The sequence below is a fragment of the Vombatus ursinus genome, unplaced genomic scaffold, assembly GCF_900497805.2.
Source record: "Vombatus ursinus unplaced genomic scaffold, bare-nosed wombat genome assembly UNPS02014786.1, whole genome shotgun sequence".
In the NCBI taxonomy this organism is placed as follows: domain Eukaryota; kingdom Metazoa; phylum Chordata; class Mammalia; order Diprotodontia; family Vombatidae; genus Vombatus; species Vombatus ursinus.
The window spans coordinates 5,004,851-5,028,514 of record NW_020954564.1 but is presented as its reverse complement, the minus strand read 5'-3'; the positions used below and the strand labels follow the sequence as shown (position 1 = coordinate 5,028,514).

The 23,664-nt window shown below is 38.7% G+C and overlaps 1 protein-coding gene across 2 annotated transcripts in view; it reads left to right on the top strand.

Annotated features, from left to right (window-relative positions):
* The window catches only part of LOC114047046 (astrotactin-2), a 1,078,351-nt gene that overhangs the window by 309,298 nt on the left and 745,389 nt on the right, over positions 1–23,664 (top strand). The gene's annotated exons all lie outside the window — the stretch shown is intronic.

Here is a 23,664-nt window from a genome sequence, read left to right as displayed (position 1 = left end):
CCAGAATGTATCCTAAAATAAATATTTCCACATAAGTCCATGGAAATATTTTTACTAGTCAGGAAGAAAAATTGCTATCAAAGGTCTTGATTTAATAAATATTAGAAAAAAAAACCAATCAAACAATAACAAAATAATTTGCTACCTTCTTCTCAATGTATAGTAGTACATTGTACTATATTGTACCTCTCACTTGTAGCTCTTTTCTCTCTAGCTCCTTTTTCCTGTGCTTAGAACTATCCAGAGACATGATTACAATCTACTACCAGCTATGTACCATCTGTGTGACATTGGCCAAGTCAGTAATTATTGTTCAGCATTAGTTTCTTCTTCTGTAAAATGGAGTTAGATTAGATGAACTTTTTGTTCCCTTTCAGCTCTCCATCTGATCATTTTGATATTTGGTTAATTGACAATGGGAAATGCTGGAAGAGCAGAAAATACCCAAAACTCGGTAAAAGCAGATTTTAGTTCTTCATGTAGCCTTGAAAATACATTTGATTTGAGTGACATCATTCACTTCTCTGAGGCTTAATCCTTCAGTGGCAAAACCAAAACCTGAATTTGAACTCAGGCAGAAGACCAGAAGCCAGTACAGAAGTTGGAAACATAGTCTTAACTTTTGGCCTGACAATCATCCCCCTTATCTCTACAGCCTTATATTACATGGATCCTCTGTACTTACTCTCTGCTTAGGCCCTTCCCCTCATTGTCTATTCTTGTTCCCCATCCATTTCCCATAAATATGTGTGTGTGTGTGTGTGTGAAATTTCATGTTAAATTCTCCTTCTGCTTTAGCTGGCCCTCTGACATGCCCACTTCTCCATGTCGCCAAATTCTATCCATCCTTCAAGGCCCATCCCAACAGGTCTCTTGTTCATTAAAAGTACCTTGACTATTTCAGGCCATACTGACTTCTCCCTCTTCTGGATAATGTTTATATTTTGGACAACTTTAATCATATGTGTTGTTGTTTTAATTTCATGAATCGTTCTATAGTTATTTCATGTATCTAAGTCTTATGTATCCAACTGTCTCTATCCCTAATTTGCCTAGCACCATGCTGAATACAAATTATTTGGTTCTAGATGTCATATTTTGAGATATGCATTGAAAACTAGCATGCATCTGGAGGGGGGGTGGTATGATCAGAGTACTTTCAAACATAAAACACATAGATCAGTTCAAAGAACTTGGAATGATTTGCTTGAAGAAGAGAAGGTTAAGAAATAGGCATATTAGGTTTCTTCAAGCATTTGTAGTATGAATTTTGTTCATATTAGCTCAAGAAGACAGAAATAAGAGTGAGGTAGGAAAGAAACAAAGACAGGTTTCATGTTCCATTTGTGTCTAATGGTAGCCATATCTAGGGCAAGGAATGGGGAGGGGAAATAAAAAAAAAGAAATTTACATGATAACTTTATTACATATTTAAAAGGAATAGCAAATTGTACATAATAGATTTGCAATTTAACATTTAATCATCTTTTTTATTGATACTATGTTATGGAAATGCTTGTTTTATTCCATAAATTAAAAATAAAATAAATAAAAAAGATCAGAAGCAAAAATAGAATAAAATAAAAATTTTATCTTATTAATAAGAAAGAAAAAAAACCAAAGAATTTATAAATAATTAAATCTATCCTAAGATGAAATGGCCTACCTCAGGAAACAGTAGATTTTGTACTACAAAAGTCTTTGAGTATAAATCAGATGGCTGCTTGTCAAGAATACTGGAGAATATATTCCTATTTGGCTATAGATTAGACTAGAGATTCCATGATTATATGAAGTATTGGTTGGTATGACTTACTTACCCTCAGCCTAGACTAGTTTCTCTGCCTTCCTACTTTGCTTTTAGAAGCTTTACTTTTATGGAGCAGTCTATCCTCCCTAATTTGAGGGAAAAGCAAGTTCAATTATAAAACATGTTCATAGCTATGTCATTTTTAAAGACCCAAATAATAACAGTAATGTGGACTATTGACTAGCCAAAATTTTCTGGTTAGAAGTTCCTAGGGAACCTGCTTTACTGAATAGATAAGAATTGCTTTCAGTTAGCGTAATTAATTGTCATTCAAAGAGATGCTTCAAAAATCCTATAGGTTGATCTAGAACATTGACCCATTTTGAAATTATGTTTACAGAATTAATTTACTACACGAACTCTCTTCTGTTAGCTTTATTAGACATCATTCCCTTTCACACACTCTACCGTCCATCCAAACGGGCCTTCTTTCTGTTGCTCATGGAACACTCTATTTCTTGTCTCCATGCCTTTGTACTTCGAGGCTGGTAATCTCTTATTCCTGAAATCCACTCCCAGACACCTCAATATCTTGGAAGACTTAGTTTCTTTCAAGGTCACCTGAAGTGCCACCTCCTATGAAATCATCCCTGCCCCCAACCCCATTGCTAATGCCTTCTCCCCACAAATTTCCCTCATATATATTTTGTATAAAGTTATACATGTACATATTTCCCCAATCCCATTAGAAGTTAAGCTCCTGGGAGGTAGGAACTATTTATTTTTATCTTTCTATCCTCAGAAGCTAACACCATGCTTGGCTCAGAGTTGGAAATTAATAAATGAACACTTATTGATTAATTGAGTAGAGGCTGAAGAAGTGGAGATAAAAGTAGCCCATTCATTGTCTCTGTCCCTACAAATTTTGAATTCCTAGAGTCCAACCTACTAAAGGGCTTTATTGTCTTTTAGATAGATAATCTTTGCTCCCCAACACTGCCCTGATAACAGTTGGCCTTTTGGCCTGGTTCAGAAGGAGCACCTGGCATGGCTGTGGTTCATTAATTTCTGTCTTTCCCCAGACGAGGTGCCTAGTGATTTCTAGCAGATGGAGTTGGCAGTATAGAGACAATAGTGTTGAGTTTAGAGCATCATTAAAACTATGTCCAACGCTTTCATCCTGCCTTGTCTCCTGTGTAGAAAGCACAGTTGATATTAAAGAGCATAATATATTCATTTATCTCTAAAGGAGAAGGAATAAAAAGAATTAAATGTCGTCTCTAAAGTCTGGGGGAGCCAGATGCTAAGCAGTTGTCCAGGGATGACTGAACAAAAAGAAATGGGATTCACTTGAAACAGGAGAAATTTGAGGTAGATGGAAAGGAGAACTTTAACGTTTAGAAGATCAAACCCTAGAATAGGGAGGTCATAGAAACTTCACCTCTAGAAACCTTCAAGAATCAATATATCTATCAATATAAAGCATTTATTAAGTGCCTACTGTTTGTCAGGTACTGTGTGAGGCACTGGAAATATAAATACAAATAATAAAATAATCCCTACTTACAAGGACCTTACATTCTAATAAGAGAGAAAACAAATACACATATAAATATAAAGTGGGCAGCTGGGTGGCACAGTCAATAGAATGCTGGGCCTGGAATGAGGAAGACTCCTCTTCCTGAGTTCAAATCTGGGTTCAGTCTTTTACTAGCTATGTGACCCTGGGCAAATTACTTAACCCTGTTTGCCTCAGTTCTTCATCTGTAAAATGAGCTGAAGAAGGAAATGGCAAACCACTACAATATCTCTGCTAAGAAAATCCCAAATAGGGTGATTGAGAGTCAGATACAATTGAAAAGTGACTAAATACACCCACATAAATAAAAAATGGATAAATATGAGGCAGATTGGGAGGGATAATGCTAGCATTTGGAAGGATCAGGCATAGCATCATACAGGAGAAATCTTTAAGGCAGAGGAAAATATGGAGTATATTCTAGATATTGCGGGTGACCAGTACAAAATCACAGAGACAGAACAGAGACAGTGACATGTATGAGGAACAGAAAGTCAGTTTGGCTAGATCAGAAAGTATGAGAGGGGGAGCAGTGTACAATAAGGCTGAAAAGATAGGTTGGGACAAGGGTGCATATATACGGGTTGACTTTTGCAAGAAGTACCACCTCTTTGTTAGGAACTGAGGGAAAGGAGGAGAGAACATGAGATTTTGAGATGAAGAAGTAAATGAGATGTTCAGCCATGCTTGGTGGTCTGGATGTTCATCCACCCAAAGGCAAGAGGGTGGACACAATCAGAATGACAGAGTCGAAAGAACACTAGATTAAAGCCAGAACATGTGGGTTTCATTCTTAGACCTCCTCTACAAAATGTATTCTCTTCTATTCATCTCCTTCTATCTCTTCTGTCTCTATGAGTCCGTGATCTCCTATTTTTTTTCTGATAATCATTTGCCCAGCAATTGAGAACCAGCCAGAGAAGCAGGGGACTGCCTTAAGATATCATCAGCAGTGATCATTAGGCACTAGGTGCTCATTTGTCAGGGATGCTATAGTGTGCAAATAATTTGGGACGAGCAAAAATTTTGATAGAGTTGTATTTTGTGATAGTAGTGGTCATATTTAGGTGCTTCTGTGAATGCTAGGCTGACCTAGAATGTCTGACTTTGAGCAGATGAAACCAGGTTGAGATGAGTTCCCCACTCTTAATTGGTTCTCTTTCAATTGAGTGTTCTATTTTATGCTCTACAAAAGTTTCATTGTTAAGTTTTTTGGGTGTATTTTTAATTCTTTGGGGTTTTTTTGAGAATGAATATTTCTATGCAGAGGTTATAGCTTTTAATAAGAACAATTTAGTCATTCTTAGAGAATGGCATGGGGAAATCAGCATTTCAAGGATAATTTAAGCTCATTGAAAAAGTATCCCTCACACCCAAGTGTAAAGGAAAATGAATTTGAAAATGGAAAAAAGTGCCACAAAACTGGCAAATTATTGCTATAAAACAGTCTAATGAATTCTAAAAACAAACAATCAAACAAATGAAAAACCTTCAGAGGGACTAGACAGCCAGAAGAGGTATTAGATGATGCTCCTCAGCATGGCCTAGGCTTCTCAAATTTGGAAGAACAATGAGAAGACTAATTTTAAAAAAAGCAAAATAGACAACAAAACTCATTATTGATATGAAGAAAAACATTTTTCACATAAAAGATATAAAATGAGTACTGAAGTTTTAAAAATGGTAATTTTTATTGATGAAACTAATTTTTTCATTTAAAGCTACACCAAAATTATTGTCAGAAAAAGGTCCAGGTCAATTTGTGAGATTCATTAGACTCTAAAACATCATCATCAAACTATAAAAGTTCAATACCCCCCCCAATATATTTAGGAGATTTATTTGTTTTTACTTTAAATAAATATGGAAGTTTTGTCCCCTATAGGCAAGTGATAAACTCTATTAAATATTTTCATTTAAAGAGGACAAGAAGAATTTCTTAGAAGCAGCTGTTTCAGAATTACAGAAATTTCCAAATGGAGACATAATACAGGAAGATAGCATTGTGCCATGCCACAAATCACCAAAAAGTTGAGAAATTTATCCAAAAGGTAGAGATCAACATGCTTTATTTCCTGGAAACTCACTGGATTTAAACCTCATTAGAAATTAATGAGCAATAATCAAGGCCAGACTTAAAAAAATTGTTTATGAAATGTACTCTTAGTTTCCAATGTGGTGTGGTTTCGTGCTGGAAAAATTAAAGCATACATGTCAAAATCATCTAAATTTAATGTCAAACCAATGTAAAACAAATGACTGCGGAAAAATAAGGACATATTGCATAGTATGAGTTTTTTTTAAAGATGCAAATTTAAAGCTTATTGTATGGCAATCAATCTAATTATTTCACTTTGTCCCAAGTAATTTGTACAGCACTGTACATGATGTCTGAGGTCTGCTTTTATTGAGAATTTTACCTACTCCTATGAGTATTAACATAGTACCATGCACAAAAATTTGCTAATGAACATACTCTGGGACTAATCCAGGAGTTCACAACAGTTGTGTGTGGTTGACATCTTCCCAGTTGCCCAAGGAACAGACATCTCTAGTCTCCATCGCAAGCCAGGTGGCAAGCTGCACCACACTTATTCCATGGTTATTTGCCTTCCAATTCCCTGGTGACAAGTGTACACCCAGAGACAGAAACACTGTCTAGCCCGTTTACTCATGGAGTGTGTTCATTTATTTATAAGTCTGAAAACTGATCTCTTATTCTGGGTGTGTTTCCCTTGTGTTAGGTTTTCCTTTTATTACAGCTCAGCCCATAAATTATTCACTTAGTTTGAAGACAATATTCAGAGTCTTTAATGGTTTTAAATTATTTGGCTTATTTGGCTACGGCCATGCTTAAATATTGAACAGCCACTTACCAGAAACAGCCTCTCTTTCCTAAGAGAGGGGACCATGCTAGTAGACACTCTGTAGGCCATCCCTACTTTCCTCTTTAGCAGCTGCTTTCTACCTAGGGGCAGCAGTTTGGCCTGTGAAACATCCCTTATGCAGTAGGAACCTCCCCTAAGCTCACTCCTAGGTCAGGACTTTGAGGCAGCCAAATTCAGGAGCTTCAGGCTGAGAAACTGAGGTCAAGGTTCTAGTCCTGACTGCCACTGACTCCCTTTGTTACCTTAGGTAAGTCATTTTAACTCTGGGCCTTTTTATTCCTCTGTAAAATGAGGGGATTGGAGCAGATCATCTCTATTATTTCTGAAATCCTGATGGGTTCTCTAATCAGTCCTTATAATCATCTGCCACTGCCATTAAAAGGCTTTGTATGGCCTTGAAGTTGTCAAATAGATTTTTACACACACTTTCCCATTTGATCTTCAAAATGACACAGCGTCTTAGGTATTGTAGTAGTGTTTTAATTTACAGGTGAGGAAACTGAGGCTTAAAGAGGAGGCATGTTTTCCCCAGTACCGTAGAACTAGAATGAGGCATACAAAGTGCTACTACCTCAGGCAGCATTTCTTAGATCACATCATATATTTGCATCAGGAAAGGGACCTTCAAGGTGATCAAGTTCAATTTCCAACTCACTTAATCCACAAGCATTTATCAACTGTCTTCTCTGTGCCTGACATTGAGGATACAATGAGACAAATGAAGCAGCTCCTGCCTTCGACGAGCTTACATTCTATTGGGAGAAATAACATGGAAGTGAGCAGCAACATGGTATCTTGGTTAAAGATAAACCACAGAATTAGAAAGAGAGGAGTCTTGCCTTTTCCATTTACTTGCTGTGTGACCCTGGGTGAGACCCTTAACCTCTCAGTGTCCCTGGCAACTCTTCAGAACCATAAGTTGTGCAGGTGCTAAACTGCATTAGGAGAGGACTTCCCACTGCCAAAGAAATCATGCTATGGTCTAAAATAAAACAAAGCATGTGCATATGTAAATATATAAGACAAATACAAGGTAATTGGGGAAGGTGGGTGTACTAGCTGCTGGGGGAATCAGGAAAGGCCTTAGATAGAAGGTAGCACCTGAGCTAAACTTTGAAGGAAAGTAGATATTCTAAGAAGCTGAAATGGAGAAGGCAAGATTGGAGAACAGACACAGAGACAGGAGATGGAGTGGGGGTGGGGTCATCGTTTAACAGATAAAGAAATTGAGGCCTAAAGAACTTAACTTGCCCAAGGTCAAACATGGAGCAAATGGCATAGACAGGATTTGAACCCAGGGCCTCCAATTCCAAATCTAGTTTTCTTTCCCCTGTACCACATTTATTTTTCCCAAAGAAAGATGATCCATGTAGGGACCCCCATATGCTTGCTGTCCTCCCTGGATTCTCCCTTCCTGTCAGGGGAGTACTGATTTAGAAGCAGAGTACACAGCTGCCTTGACATAAATCTTCCCTGACATGTCTCTCAGAAAACTTTGCTTTCCTAAAAGTGTCTGTCTCCTTCAGGCAGTTTGGCATGTGGGCCTGAAATATGCTGGAGTTTTCTCATTCAATCCTTTCTGGTCTGCCCAGGCAAAGCAGGTTCCCACAAGCCTGTGGCTATGTTTCCTGCAGAAGGCTCTCCTATGCAGTGTCAAGCAAATACTAGAGAGAGGTCATTAGGCCATCCGTCTGTCAGCTGAGGGGGGAAGTGGTTGCAGTTCCAAGTTTTTCATGCTAAGTAGTCTGGAAGCATGGTGGCATGGGAGGCCATTTGTTTTTGAGAAACCTTACTTCACCACTAATCTGGGAAAATCATTTCCCCTTCTCTGGTCTTAGTTTTACCATCTGTAAAAATAGAACATATATGTGTGTGTGTGTGTGTGTGTGTGTGTGTGTGTGTGTGTGTGTAGGGAAAAATATATATTTATATATACATATATATTTTTTTCTTGGGGGGGGGACTCTTAAGGAATCAGAGTTTTAGAACTGAAAGAGTTCTTACAAGGCTGTTATTAGGATCAGAGCCTGAAAGGAATCTTAGAGATTATCAAGTCCTAGAATCATAGACTAGCTAAACTGTAAGAGACCTTAGAGGTCTTATACTTCAAATCCCTTCTTCAGTCCTGTGGGGGCAGAGGCAGGGGCAGGGTGCTTTTTCCAAGGTCATACAGCTAAATAGCAAAGCCAGATTTTGAACCCAAGACTTTTGACTCTAAATCCAGTACACTTCTATCTACCCTGTTCCACCTTGTTCACTATATTTGTTTTGTTTGCCTGTTTTCAAAAAGACCAGTGGTTTCATCAGTGTTAGAAGCTGCCATTGAGGAAATCCCTGTGTGAACAAGTACAGGCACCTACTCTGAAACTCACAGTCCCAGAGCATTGCTTGGGGGCACTGAATGGTTTAGTGACTTACATATTGACTGTGTGATTGATATGGGGCATCAGAGACAGGATTGGAACCCAGAACTTCCTGATTTTCAGGCCCTCTATTACAACATGGTGCGCTGTGTGTGTACAATAAAAACATATATACATATATAAATATATAGTGTAATAGATACATATCATTATACTGTATATTATATATTTATCTAATGTATTATATATCTATAAACCCTGTACGTAATATATCCATTATACCATATATTTATTATATATATTCATATATATCTGTAAACTCATTATATATATGTATGTGTGTGTGTGTGTGTGTGTGTATGTATATGAAATGGATTTACGGAGGGGATGTGATTTGATGAAATTCACGTGTAATATTAGCAATAAAGCTGAAATGAAAACCAAGGTCTCCATATCCAGTGATCCTTCCATATTTGTGAGATTCTTTTGAAAAAGAAAACAATAAAAGCATTGTACAGTTGTGTTCTTACTAGGAGATCAGGGAGATATTACTAGAATTTCTGTCTTTTCTTCCATCAAAAGAAGAATTCACCTGTAGGTGCCTGGCCTCTGTTTCACAATGATCTATAAATGCGGGTAGTCCTGAACATGCCTCAGTGATCAGGGAGCATTAAAGAGGGGAGAGAAGAAATGTCCTTTTCTGTGGCATTAGAGCCTCCCAACCCTGCTCTCTGGTGCTGCTCCTGCTCAGACCCTGTCCTAAGTCCTTAATTGGATTATTAAAACTGGAAGAAACTTTATAGACAATCTAGACCAGGCCTCTTATTTAATCAAGGAGAAAACTAAAGCTCAGAGAAAGGAAACGACTTTGTCAAGGTCGCAAACTGGGTCAGTGGTAGAAACTAGAGCCAGGGGTGGGGAACCTGTGGTCTAGAGGCCACATATGGACTTCTAGGTCCTTGGGTACAGCCTTTTGATTGAGTCCAAGTTTTACAGAACAAATCCTTTTATTAAGGGAATTTGTTCTGTGAAGTTTGGATTCAGTCAAAGGTTTGCATTTGAGGACCTAGAAGGTCACATATGGCTCTAAGGCCGCAGGTTCCTCACCCTTGCTTGATTCAAATCTGAAGTCCCAGCCTGGGGCCTGGATCTCACTCAGACTCTAGAATCTTACATCTGTGTAGGGCCCTGCCAATCTTCCACCAGCCACTGCTCCCATTGCCTACCTAGATCTGTATTATCAGATGTCCTTTCTTACAACCTTCAATGCCCCCTCCACTCCTCCCAACACACCTTGACTCCTGGCTTTGGTCACTCTAGACTAACTTTGCTCTGGTGTTGCCATCAAGCTTCAGTCTTTCCCTCGGAGAGGTATACAACATTCATCAGAGTGGTGGAAGATTGGAATTTTTCAGCATATAAATTTTTTTCATCCCCTCTATCTCCTACTTGCCAAAGGCCATCTATCAATCCAGAGTCCAGGAATTGCATTCTCTTTCCTTTTATATAGTCTCCCTTTAGACAGAGACCTCTGGGGCTAGTGTTGCTTTTACAGAAAGGGCATCAGCACTTCCCCCTCCCTGCCAAAAAAAAAGCCTCCATTTTTGAATCTTCTAATTTGTACTCATTTTCCTCTATAATTATGATTAAGGATATGGCATCCATGGAAATGAGATTATATTTTTGGATCATGAACCTTTGTATACTTAAAAATTTCTAATCTTTTGTCTAGTCTCATATTTAGGAAATTTTACTTTGATGCACCAAGTTTAATTGTCCCACTAGCATGTTAGAAATGGGAATGCATCTGGACATTAAGATTAAATGATGATATCACAACTAAGTTTGCATTTTACATTCCAGTTGAAAATACAAGCCCTTTGCCTCATTAATCCTTTGCAATCCAACTCTCCACATCCCCTCCCTTACCTACCCCCACTGAAATTATCCTTTGGGGACACATTCATATTCTTTTTAACAGCCACCTGCCAGTTCCGCTGATGGAGTTTGTATCCAACTTTGTTACTGGTTAGTGACAACTCGCCCTGATGGCTCTGTGCCCATAATTATTTTCTTGCAGTTCAATTTAATTAATGCTTAACCTCATCAGGATCTTGCAGCTGGAGAGCTCTCTCTGCAGGAACTGCTAACAGCAAAAGGATTTCCTTCTTAGTGAAGAGAGACTCCAAAGGGCTTTGCAGAGCCTACGTTGTTTTGCGTGTATGTGTGTGCATGTATGTGTGCGTGCATGCATGCGTGTGTGTGTGTGTGTGTGTGTTTTAAGTGGGGGAAAAAACAATTCACAAATGAATATCTTTCATTTCTTCCCTCTCCACGCTTGGGTCAACCTAACAGAATTTGAGGCTTCATGCAACGATGGGGTTGTTAAATCTAATTCCGAACTAAGTGTTTCTAACATCAGACACTCCAGGAGACCCACCAGGAAGATGTATATTTTTTAATATCTTGGCTTATAACAGGGACAATTCAGCTTTATTTTGTATAAGTGTATACTCTATCAATGGTCTCCCTAACTGCTGAATTGAATTCAGTAATAAATAGCGGTGGGAGAGAGGAGAAATTAAGAAGCATCGGCAGGGGAGGCAAGGGGGGGTTTGGAAATAAGACTTGGGAAGGGATTGTTAGAGGGTTGATAATAAGTAGGAAGATTTTGTACTTATACAAACCTTATTAGCTCAGAATATTTTGCATTTTTTTCTACTTCAAGCACATTTATGGGTTATCTGTGTGGCATTTGCTTTACAGGTTGGGAAATAGAGGCTAAGTGAGCTTACGGAAGGGACTCATAGCAGCTCTTCCCTTCTTGCATTTTCTTTCTAAAACATCAGGAGATATTCTGCTAAAAGATGCCATCTGTGTGGAAAGTAATATGATAGTGCTTAGTCTTAATGATTGCATGAAATATTAATGGTCATTATTGCTATGAGTTGTTATCTGAATTTTCATCCAACAAGATCCCAGAAGCTTTCAAAACTCTACCTCCCCACCCCTTTCCAGTGAGATACTACATACTTTTGAGAGGAGGAAGGTGGTGGGGTAGAGGGAGGCTTTTAAATATAGAATACAGGAAAGCCATCCCAAAATGCTGAAAATTAATCAAGAAGCTTGCCACCATTTTCTCCATCTAGCACTCTCCAACTGTGAGGCAGAGAGAATCATTGGAAGCAGCACTGGCCTAGACTAAGAATCAGATGGCTTAAGTTTGAACCCATGCTCTACCTGTGTGACCCTGGGCCAATCAGTTTATTTCTCTGGGCCTCAGTTTGAACTAGATGATGCACCCTTCTGGCTCTAATTATGGGATCCTATGATCCGGTTTAGATATTAGCCAGCGCCATTTTTCTCTACTGTGTTTTATAAAATGAGCTCCTGAGTTTCATTACCATAGTGCAATTAAACTTTCTAAAGGAATTGATGGGCAAATGTGGAACCAAAAGGGATAGTACTGAGTGGACAAACAAATGAATGAACAAATAGATAAATGAGTAAATAAATAGCTAAATGAATATATAAAAGAAGAGAGAGAGAGAGACAGACAGAGGAGAGAGAGAAAAGTAGAGGGAGAGAGTGAGTTTGCTTTTGGCCCAACCTGAGGGGCCCGGCTTTAAGGGAAATGGGCAGAGTGCCTGTGGTTCTCCCAGACTGCTAAACCAAACTTAGTAGTTCAAGTTAATCCTGGGGGTTGATTGTAGAATTTGGTTCAGTAGAGTATAATGAGAAAGGTTCTGCACCCAGAGTCTGATTTGTGTTTGAATCCCAGACATATTATATATTCCATGTGTGATCCTAAACAGGGCATTTGACCTCTCTATCTCAGTTTCTCGTCCATTACCAAACAGGTCATCTTTAAGGTCACTTCTGGCTCCCAATTCTCAAACTCTGTGGGGTATAGTAGGGAGGACACTGGACTTGGAGACAGAAGACTTGACTTGTAGACCTGGCTCTGCCATTTTCTAGCTATTAATCAACAAGGATTTATTAAACAGCAGTGCTAGGTCCTGTGGTAAGTGCTGGAGATAAAGAGGAGATTGCAATCTAATGGGGAAGACAACATGAACATATACCATTATATATATAATATATACAAAATGAATACAGAGTGGTTTCAGAATAGGTTGTGCCAGCAGCTGATAGCATGGGAAATGGAGAGGGGGAGGAATGTTTCATGAAGCAGGATCCGCTTCAGCTGAATCATGAAGCAAACTGAGGATGGGGGGAAGGAAGTGAGAGGAAGATGTACATCCCAGGCCTGGGGCACAGCAAGTGTGAAGGCACTGAGCAGTATAGGCCAGTAGGACTGGAACCCAGAGTGAGAGAAGAAGAAGTATGAGAAGACTGGAAAGGTGGGAAGAGGCCATCTTGTGAAGAGATTTAAATATCAAACAGACGTGTATATGTAGGGATCCATTTTAGTTTATTGAATAGGGGGATGACAGTCAGACCTACACTTTAAGAAAATTACTTTGATCTCAGTGTGGAAGCTGGGTTAAAGAGAGCAGATGCTCAAGGAGGTGTTGTTGCTCAGTCATTTTCAGTCCTGTCTGACTACTTCTTGACCTTATTTGGGGTTTTCTTGGTAAAGATACTGAAGTGACTTTCAAAGTTCTTTTTATTGTTGTTATTCAGTCATCTCAACTCTGTCCAACTCTCTGTGATCCCATTTGGAGTTTTCTTGGCAAAGATACTACAGTGGTTTGCTATTTCCTTTTCCAGCTCTTTTTGCAGATGAGGAAACTGAGGCAAACAGGGTTAAGTGACTTGCCCAGGGTCACATATATTCTTGTCATAGATATTGGAGCAGTTTGCCATTTCCTTCTCTAGCTCATTTTACAGATGAGGAAACTAGTAAGTGTCTGAGGCTAGATCTGAACTCATAAAGAGGAGCCTCCATGACTCCAGGTCCAGCACTCTGTCCACTGAGCCACTTAGCTTCCCTAACTTCTTGAGGAAGGGATATCAATTAAAGGGCTTTTTTGCAGCAGTCCAGGTGAAATGTGTTAAGGGTGTGAGCTAGGGCGGTGGTTTTGTGAGTGTAGAGAAGAGGATATATGTGAGGGATGTTGTGGTGATAACTGACAACTGATAGGGTATGAGAGTGAGAATTAGAGGATCACAGATCCAGAGATGGAAGGTACCTCAAAAACTCTGGAGTCTAACCCTCTCTTTTTACAGAAGTGGAAAACTTCTGAGGCCCAGCAAAGTTAGGTAGATTGGCCAAGTTCATACAAGTAGAACTCTGCACGTTAGAGATGCGATATGAATGTGATTCTTCCTTACTCTGATTCCAGCATTCTCCACGCTGTGTTGCACTGCTTCTAGACTAGAACTTAGAAGATCCGGGTACTATTAAGTCACTAATGAATTCAGTGATTTCGAGCATTTCAATTCCATCTCCATTCAGATGCCCTCCTCCTCACCCCCATTCCATTGGATATACAATGTTCTCACTCTCACTCCTTTTTTCTCTCAAATTGATTTAAGAAGGGGGACAGTTATGCCTTCATGATAATTTAAGTCAATTGATCCTTGTTCCAGGGGATTATTTGTTTGTTTTTTTGTTTTGTTTTTGTAAACCTAGTTTCTTGTGTAATAAGAGTCCTTGAGGATTTCTGGAATGATTATATCATGAGGCAGTCATTAGCTGAAGTTGGAGGCAGAGACCTGAGTTAAAACTCTGGTTCACACCCTTATGGGTTACGTGACCCTTGGCAAGTCCCTTAATTTCTCTCAGCATCTTTGTCCTCATCGGTAAAATGGGGATAAGGATAGTACTAAATACCACAAGGAGCAAGCTTTGTGAACCTCAAAATGCTATGCAAATGTGAGTAACAACAGAAAGTGCTGCAATGTTATTTTATTATTATTAGTGTTATTAATTTTAATTGTTGATGTTGGTAAAGAGGGACACTTCTAATTCTACTGGACTGTGTGAAGATCAAGTAAGATAATATATATAAAGAGCTTTGCAAAACTTAAAATGCTATATGTGTTAGCTGCTATTGTCATGTTGGGTATTTCTTCCCAGAATTTTCTCACCACTGGATCCCCAACTAGTCTGGTTGTTTGAACAACTGAGTGTATGTGAGAAACCTCATGTCTAGCATTGCAGGACTGACTGCTAAAGGGGGGCAAAGGCTCCCTCAAGCTAGGTAGGTAGTCCCCCTGCCCCCTGCAATGCAGGAGAATAGGATTGGAAGTCAGAGAATTCAGGTTGGCAATTGTCTCTGCTATTTAATGCCTGCATAACTTTGGCCCAGTCAATTAACATCTTTTGACCTTTTTCTTTCTTCCTTCCTTTTTTTTTTTTGGTTAAATTTGTTTTTGTAAGTCTAGTCTCTTGCTGAGAAATGAAAGTCCTTAGCGGTTTCTGGAATGATTATATCATGAGGTATTGAATAGCATGCTGTACTTGGAGGCAAGGGGACCTGAGTTCAAACTCCACTTCACTCACTTATGAGTTATGTGATTCTTGGCAAGTCATATATAAAATAAGATAATTGGCCTAGATCACCTCTAAGGTCACTTTCAGCTCTAAATCTATTATTGTGTGATTGACACAGCTTAAATTCACTTGGCTTTCTAATGTCTGCCACCAGAGAAGTATGGTTGTATCTCATTTTTACATAATAGCTGAAAAGTTGCAGGTAATTAAACTTTTTATAAACTGAAAGATATTTTAAAAGCACTAGCCGCACTGTCAATTTAATAATAATAGTGCTCTCTGACTGTAGAGGGCCTTAAATCTTTCAGAGGGCTTTTCTTACACTGTCTTTGTTGATCCTGATAAAACATCTTGTGAGATAAGAAAGCTAGTTATTATTATTCCCATTTTATAGGTTAAAAAAAGACTCAAAGAGGTTATGACTTGTCTCAAGCCTGTATTTTTAATCTAGTAACATGGCAATGAACCCTTTTTGAACAGGAAAAAAAAATAATTAATATAAATCACCCTAACAGCATTTAGCAAACGTCTACGGTTGTGTATGTGTTTGTGTGTTTGTATAGAATGTGTTTAAAGGTGGATTTTCTTTTAAAAAGACCTTCTCAGCTTACTGGAATTGGACTCAAGGTCAGAAGACCAATGTTGGATAATTTCTTTCTGTGACTAGTTGTGAGTAAGTTCTGTTAACTCTAATTCTCAGTTTCCTCATCTTTAAGATGAGAATAAGAATGTTTGCACTAAATACCACATGGAGCTATTGTGAGGGAAAGCTTGATGAACCTTAAAATGCTATGTAAATGTGAATACCAACAAGTAAAAAGTACTGCAACGTTATTCAGTTATTATTATAATTAACCTTAATTGTTAATGTTGTTAAAGAGGGATCCTTCTAATTCTAGTGGATGTAGGGTCTCAAGAGAGTGGGATTGGGAATGAAGTGTAGAAGAAATGCCAAGATTTTGTCTGTGATTATCATACCTGCCCTATAACATCTGTTTTTGAAAATATATATATATATATATATATAGGGGATGTAACTTGGATGGAGGAAAGGAATCATTCTAGTCTCTGTGTGCTAGAGCAAAGTTATGTTGGAGTAGATTAACAAGCTAATAAATCAGCAAGCAGGATTAAAACTTATGAGGAAGTGCAGTGCTCAGGAACATCTGGAGCACCATGGGAAGTTGAATAGATGACCTTCCATTGTTTCCCACTACAGAACAGTGTGGTACATGGCTCTGGAAAGGGAGCTTGAAGGGTGACAGTTTCATACTTTTCAATACATTTCTCACCTCCTTTTTTAAGCTGCCTTAAAGGTACAGCCCTGGAGATTAGGGTTGTTGTGATCTCTAGCTATATTCTGCTGTGTCCCCCACTTTCTCAAAGCTATTTAAAACCCGAAACTTGTACAAGGAAGGAAAAGAAGAACGTAAATAGTAAATTGAATTCTTTCTATTTCACTTGGATCAGTGTTAATTACATTTGGCATTTGGATAACTCTTTTCATCTGCAAACTTCACAAAGATGTGGGGTGAGGGATGTGAGGAAAGATAGAAAGAGACATACTGAGAGGATCTGTTTATGGGAAACTGAGGCTCAAGGAGGCTGGGCAGTTTATCTTCCAAAAATATTCCCCTTCCCCTAGTACGGTATTTTTAGTGACAGAGCGGGACAAGCGTATGAATGCTTTTCTCTATTCTCTAGACTTTATGGAATAAAGGAAGAAGAAGGAAGACTATGGTCTTTCAAGTCACATCTAAGAAGTCGGATTCTTACCCTATCCCAGTCTCTTACCAACAAACATCCAATAGGGCCACCTGTATCTCCTATGCAATGGTGGACAGCTAAGCAAGGCATTCAGGGCTTCCAAAGCTAAAATCAGAGGTTTTTGGAAGGAGCTCTCTAAAAACCTGCAGCCTTTTTAAAAGATTTGCTGATAAATTTTGTCTGTTAGTTTTGGTGTTTTCCTGAAGGAAAAAAGAAAAGAAAAGGTAAGTCAGGCCTGACCATCCAAAGGCTTGATTGAGAAACTATTTTTCCTTTCCTGGGCTTCAGTTTCATCTCTAAAATGGGAGTGGGGGTAGGAGAGGGAGAATTTATTTGAACTCCCAAGACACTTCCAACTTTAATACCTATGATCCTGTCTCTCTACCAGAGATCATGCTGGCTTACTGTTTCCATGACAGAATAGGAGAATAGAGTCTGCTTTCTTTTCTCTCCAATTCATTGCCCTCTCCCCTACTGCATTTTACCCTTTCCTACTTTAAGAACAAAGTAGCTCAGATGAGAGAGTAAATGATACAAGATGTGGGAAAGAAGCAGGAAGAACTCTGAAGAATTGTTTGGGTCAGGGATGGAATAGGATGTTGGGAATTTATAAAACCTTAGGAAATCAAAGAATATCAGAGATTCAAGGACTTCTTGGAAATATTCTAGCCCAATACCATCATTTTACAGACCAGAAAAGTGAGGCCAAGAGAGAGGAAAACTGGTATAATGGAAAGAACATTGAATTGAAAGTCCAGGATACGTGGGTTCTAGTTCCAGCTCTCCTACTAATTCTCTGTGTAACTCTGATCAAGTTTCTTCTTCCCCTCTTTGGACCTGTTTCCCCAACTATAAGAAGAAGTTGGTCTAGAGCAGGAACTTTAACTGTTTTTGTGTCACAGATTCTATTGGAAATTTGGTGAAACCTAGGGATTCCTCAAAATGTTTTTAAATTCTTACAAGAAAACATACAAGATCACAAAGGAAACCAAGCATACAGAAATAAAATTATTTTAAAAAAAATAAGTTTATAAAACCCAGTCTTTTCTATCTCTGACATTCTATGTTCTAAAGTCCTTTCTAAGGTCCTAGCATTCAATGTTCTGAGGTCCCTTCCAGTTCTTACATTGTATATTCTAAAGTATCTTCCAGTCCTGACATTCTGTGTTCTAAAGTCCCTTTCAGCTGTAACATTGTGTATTTTACTGTATCTTTTAGCTTTTACATTTTATGTTCTTCAGTTCTGTTGTTATTTCATAAAGATTCTTGCTGGCGTGGTATTCTGTGATTCTTTTAACTTTGGGCTAACGGAGCTCAGAGTTACATCTTGTGTGACTTTAGGACCCCATCCCAGACTTTCCACGGCTGCCTGGTTGCTGGCACATTGTATTTCCCAGTGGGTGGGGTTGGAGGGATTTCCATACCCAGCACTGGTACTGGCGCCACATTCCTGAGTCACATATTTCTCTATCCTATGCAGTTCTGGGTAATCTAAAAATGCAATATCGCTGTCACCAGCTCACAGAAGACATCCAGCCTGAATAATTTAACATGTCACTGCCATCCATCATGGCTATAGGAGCAGGCGCCGGAACAGAGGCACACAGAAGAGGGTTAGCCAGCCAGCTGACCGAGCAGCTCTGGGAGTTGGGCTGGGCTACCGCCCACATGATTACCAATGGCTCCCATGGGAGAGTAGGGGGGGTCGACCTGGTAGCTAGGAGGGCATGTTAACACCTTCAGGCCCAGGAGAAGCAGAAGTCATCGATAATGTTTCTGCAACACTGTTCTGTGGGGGAAGGTGGGCGACTGATGTCCCACATGTGGGTTTTGTTTTGTTTTCGTTTTTCCATTTATTCACTTACTGTGTAGACCAGACATCAGAAAAATTACGAAGTCAGCATCATTTCTCTTTGAAGTTTTCTCACTTCTCTTTCTGTACCATTTAGCTAGTGAGTATTGATCCCTTATGCTAAATGTTCTTATGTTGTTTGATGATTGACACATTAAATCATAGAACCATAGAACCAGAAGGAATTGTAGAAGTCATCTGTTCATAAAATCATAGATTTGGGGCTCGGAGAGATATTAGAGACCATCTAGTACAACATCCTTGTTTTCAAAATAAGAAATTTGAGGTGAAATGATTTCCCCAAGGTCCCATAAATAGTAAATGGCAGGACTAGAATTTGAATCCACATAGTGACTCCAAACCAGCCGCATTTCCACTGTACCATGCTGCTTCCCAAACCTCCCCTTTTTCAAATAGAGAAAACTGAGACTCAGAGAAGTTACGGTGCTTGTCTAAGGTAACACAGTAAATTAGTGATAGAGCTATGGTAAGAACACAGATCCTTTGTCTCTTAAGCACTGTGCTCTTTGATTATACCAGATGGCTTCTATGCACATGAACATTTTAGTAACTTAAGGGTCATTCTGTCTCTAGGGATTTCTGTTCAAAAAGAAAAAAAATGCATGTATTCTGTAAGGCCTTTCCAGGAACTCTTAGAATTATGCTCTTTAGCTACCAACATACTTTAGCTACCAATGTACCAAACGAGTTTTAAGATCGAGCCTACAGAATTCATTCATGCAAGATACATATAAGATATACAGTAAACAAAGCATTGAGCAATAGCTGATGACACCAAGTGCCTGGAGACGCTTCCCCCATCTTTCAAACCAGAATTCACCTTGTTGATTCAGAGCCTAACCTCTATCTTCTGCTCCTCTCTTCTTTCCCCATTCTCCCTCCCTCATTCACCCTGGAGGTATAGGTGGTAGTAGGTCATGAAGCTGTTTATGTACTCATCTCTGTGCTCTGATCAACCCTTTCATAAGTGCTATCATGTTCTAGCCATTTGCTAACTTTAGGACTCTAATGGAAATATTCATGGAACCCAAGGTAATTAATGACCACAATTTAGTGCCCTAAATCATCCACAGGGTATTAAAATGCCAGCAAAGGGTACTTTTTTTTAAACAGCAGTCTGAGTCTCTCTGAGTTCATAATTGGTCCTTACCCTTGCGGGTTATATCTCTCCACACTTTAGAAACAAGCTTCTGCCAGCCCCATGTTGTTGTGAGGTAATCCCCAGGCATCTAGTGATGTCTTCACATCTCCCAAGGCTCACTAATCAAGTGAATATCCCTTTCCCCAGGGTTCGTGGAAGATTCACCACTGTTGCATTTAAAATACTGAGTAGCCTTAGGTTTACCAGAAGTATTTACAACTACACAGGACCTTAGGGATCATTTTGTCTATGCTCATCATTTTCCTGGTGGGCCCCGAGAAGTGAATTAACTTGCATGGAGCCATTCAATTAATAAAGGGCAGAGCCAGAAGGCAAACCCAAACCCGATTCCAAATCCATATTGCTTTCAACAGGATGACCATATAAATGAATGAAGTTGATAACTTTGTATGTGGTATGCTTTCATGGTTGTTAGGAAGCCTCCTTTGCCTTAAAAACATCTCTCCCCTATTAATCAACCACAGTCCATGTGAATCCACCATTAGGTATTTATTTCTTTGAGTTAATCATTGATTTCTCCATTCCTTAGAATAACACATGGTATCATAGATATAGATTTGGAGGGGACCTCAAACGCCTTCTAATCCAAAGCTTTCAGCTTACACATGAGTAAACTGAAGTCCAGGAAGGATTAGATGATTTGCCTAACATTATACAGAAAGTGTTGGAAGCAGGATTTGGGCCCATGTCAAACTCATGTTTGAACCCACTGCCTCCAAAGGCAATGCTTTTTCTAAAGTACCATGCTACCAGACTAAAACTAAAATTCCGAAATAGGAATATAGCCCTCCAAGGGATCTTAGAGTTCAGAACTGGAAAGGTACTCAGAGATCATCTAATGCTCAATTCCATCTTTGTAAAAATGAGGAAACAGAGACCCAAAGGAGACAAGGGGATGTTGTGGAAATCTTGCATCATCTGGAGTCAGGAAACCTACACTCCAAACACATCTCTACCATTTTCTTTATGACCTTAGACAAGTCACCTACCCTCTTTAAGCCTTAGCTTCCTCAACTGGAAAATTAAGAGATTGTACAATTTGATATGTAATGTCCCTTCCCATCTCTAAATCTCTGACTCTGAGATGGGAACTTACTTGGCCACAGATAATAACAGAGCCAGTCCTTAAACCCAGATGTTCTGATTCCTAGGCCAGTATAGTTTCTGCATAGTAGAAGGTAAAGGAATAAGCAATGAGTAAGCACTTAAGCACTTTACAAATTTCATTTTATCCTCACACCAATCCTGGGAGGCAGGTGTCATTATTATCTCCGTTTTACAGTTGAGGAAACTAAGACGAATAGCAGTTAGGTTGATTTACCCAGGTCACATAGCTAGGAAGTATGTGAGGCTGTATTTGAACTCAAATCTTCCTGACTCAAGGCCCAGTGCTCTATTTACAGTATCACCTGATACCTATCAGCTGATAGGTATTATATGCTAATGTAGAGATAGCAATGCACTAGACTTCATGAACTGGATGACAACCTTCTTTCTTCCTCTCTAATGCCAACCTCCCCACCCCTGTCTCCACCCCCATAAAGCAGCCTAATTTGGCTCTAGAATGCAAGTATTATAGAAGTTCTGAAAACACAGACCGGACCAAGATGTTGGCTGGGCTAGATGGCTTCTGAGGTCCCTTCCAGCTCTGAAGTTCCGTCATACTTATCCATCCACAAACATGGTACCATTCATTCATCTCCTCTGTGTGACATACATTTCTTCACAACTTTATAAATTGTTCCCAATTGTTTCACTCGCACTGTACTCCATCTCCCATCTCCATCCCTTTGGAATAGCTGTCCTCATGTCTATATTGCTTTCCCTCCTCACCTTCACCTCTCAGAAACCCTGCTTTCCTTCAAGACTCAGCTCAGCTCTCATCCTACACAGGAAACCTTTTCTGGGCTCCTGGATGCTTACACCCTCTCTCTGTAAAATTGCCTTGTATTCATTTAGCACGGTCCTGGCACATTGTAAACATTTAATAAGTGTTTGTTTCTTTCCTTCCTTCAGTTTGTGTGTGTGTGCGTGTGCCTGTGTGTATACACAAAATATGTGTATGTAGATATACAAAATGTACATATATCTTTCCATCTATGTAATATAATATATATATATATATATGTCTGTGTGGCAAAGAAAGGAAGGAAATAAGCATTTGTGATACATCCACACACACACATATATATATATACATATATCCATACTCAATGTGAAAGAAGGAAATAAGCATTTGTTTTGTCTATATGCATATAAATGCACATACATACATTTTGTGTGTATATATACATGCATGTATACAATTATGTGTACATATAATATGAATGTATACATATATATGGTATATATAAAGTAAAGGAAGGAAACAAGCATTTGTTTTAAACATATACACATTTATGTGTAAATTGCTTTACGTATATATGGTATGTATAATTGTGTGTATATACAATATTTATGTGTTTGTATGTGTACATATATGTATGTATGCATGTATATATACACATATTGTGTACAAAGTGAAGTGAGGAGAAAAGCATTTGTTTTATGTACACACAAACATACAAATTGCTTTACATATATATTTTGTGTTATGTATACATATTCAAAATATATATACACATATGTATGTATGTATATATATGCATATACATACACACATTTATATATGTTCATGATGCCCCTTCCCTCATTAAAATAGAAGCTACTTAAGAGCAAGGACTGTTTAACTATTGTCCTTGTATTTCCAGAGATTAACATAGACTCTACGCGTATTTGTAGTTGAATGAGCAATGGATTTGAAATTTAAGATATGGACTTGAATCCCAGCTTTGCTTCTTCTGAGTCGTGGGATCTTAGGCAAGTTACTTTACTCATCTGTGCCTCAGTTTCATTAGTAAAATGAAAGGGTATGACTCAATGGCCTCTGATAATCATTTCAGGTATCAATCCAGGATCTCACGAGCTGTAATCCTATAAGCATTCATTATTTGGTTGATTGATTTATTTATCCATTTATTATTTCATTTGTGATCTATTTGAGCTCTGATATTCCAAGACGTTGTAATTAATAGGCACTCACTGAGTGCCTCAATGTCACGTTGCTACTACCACCACAATAAACATTTTTAAGTGTATCCTACATACAGATCGCTGGACTAGTTTCAGGGGTAACAAGGATAGTGTTTGCCTAGTGGATAGAGTGATATACTTGTAGTCAGGAAGGTCAGGATTCAAATCTGATTTTTGATACTTGTGACTATGGGCAAATCACTTAACTTTTCTGAGACTCTTGTTTTCTTACTTGTTAATTGAGGATACTATTTCATGCTGTTCCAGTATCACAGGGCTACTTTGTAGTTCAAATGAAAAAAAAAATGTGTATAGTAATTTCAGGTTACATCAATCTGTGAGGATTTTGAGTTTGGGCTGGTGACGAGGGCAAACCTGGTCAAAGTGATGAGCGTTCATTTCTAGTGTGACTGCAGGATGATGAATGTTTTGGCCACACTAACTGCTGGACACCTTCTACTAAATCATAGAATTTTTGGCAAGAGTACCTACCATGGCAGAATCACAAATCCTGGAAATATCGAGGTACGTTGAGTGCCCATTGTATGGAAGGAAGACTTAGAGTTCACGATTGAAGCAGAAGCAAAGATATCAGGTCCTTTGGATGTTGAAGGCATTTTGGATTTTAAATTCATATGTAAATGTCATTGGGCTCTATAACACATTCTTCTATTAGCACCTTCATGAAAAGTGGTTTATTGGCTGTTTTCCAATCTGTCAGCTAAGATTAGAGCAGCTTCTCTCAGG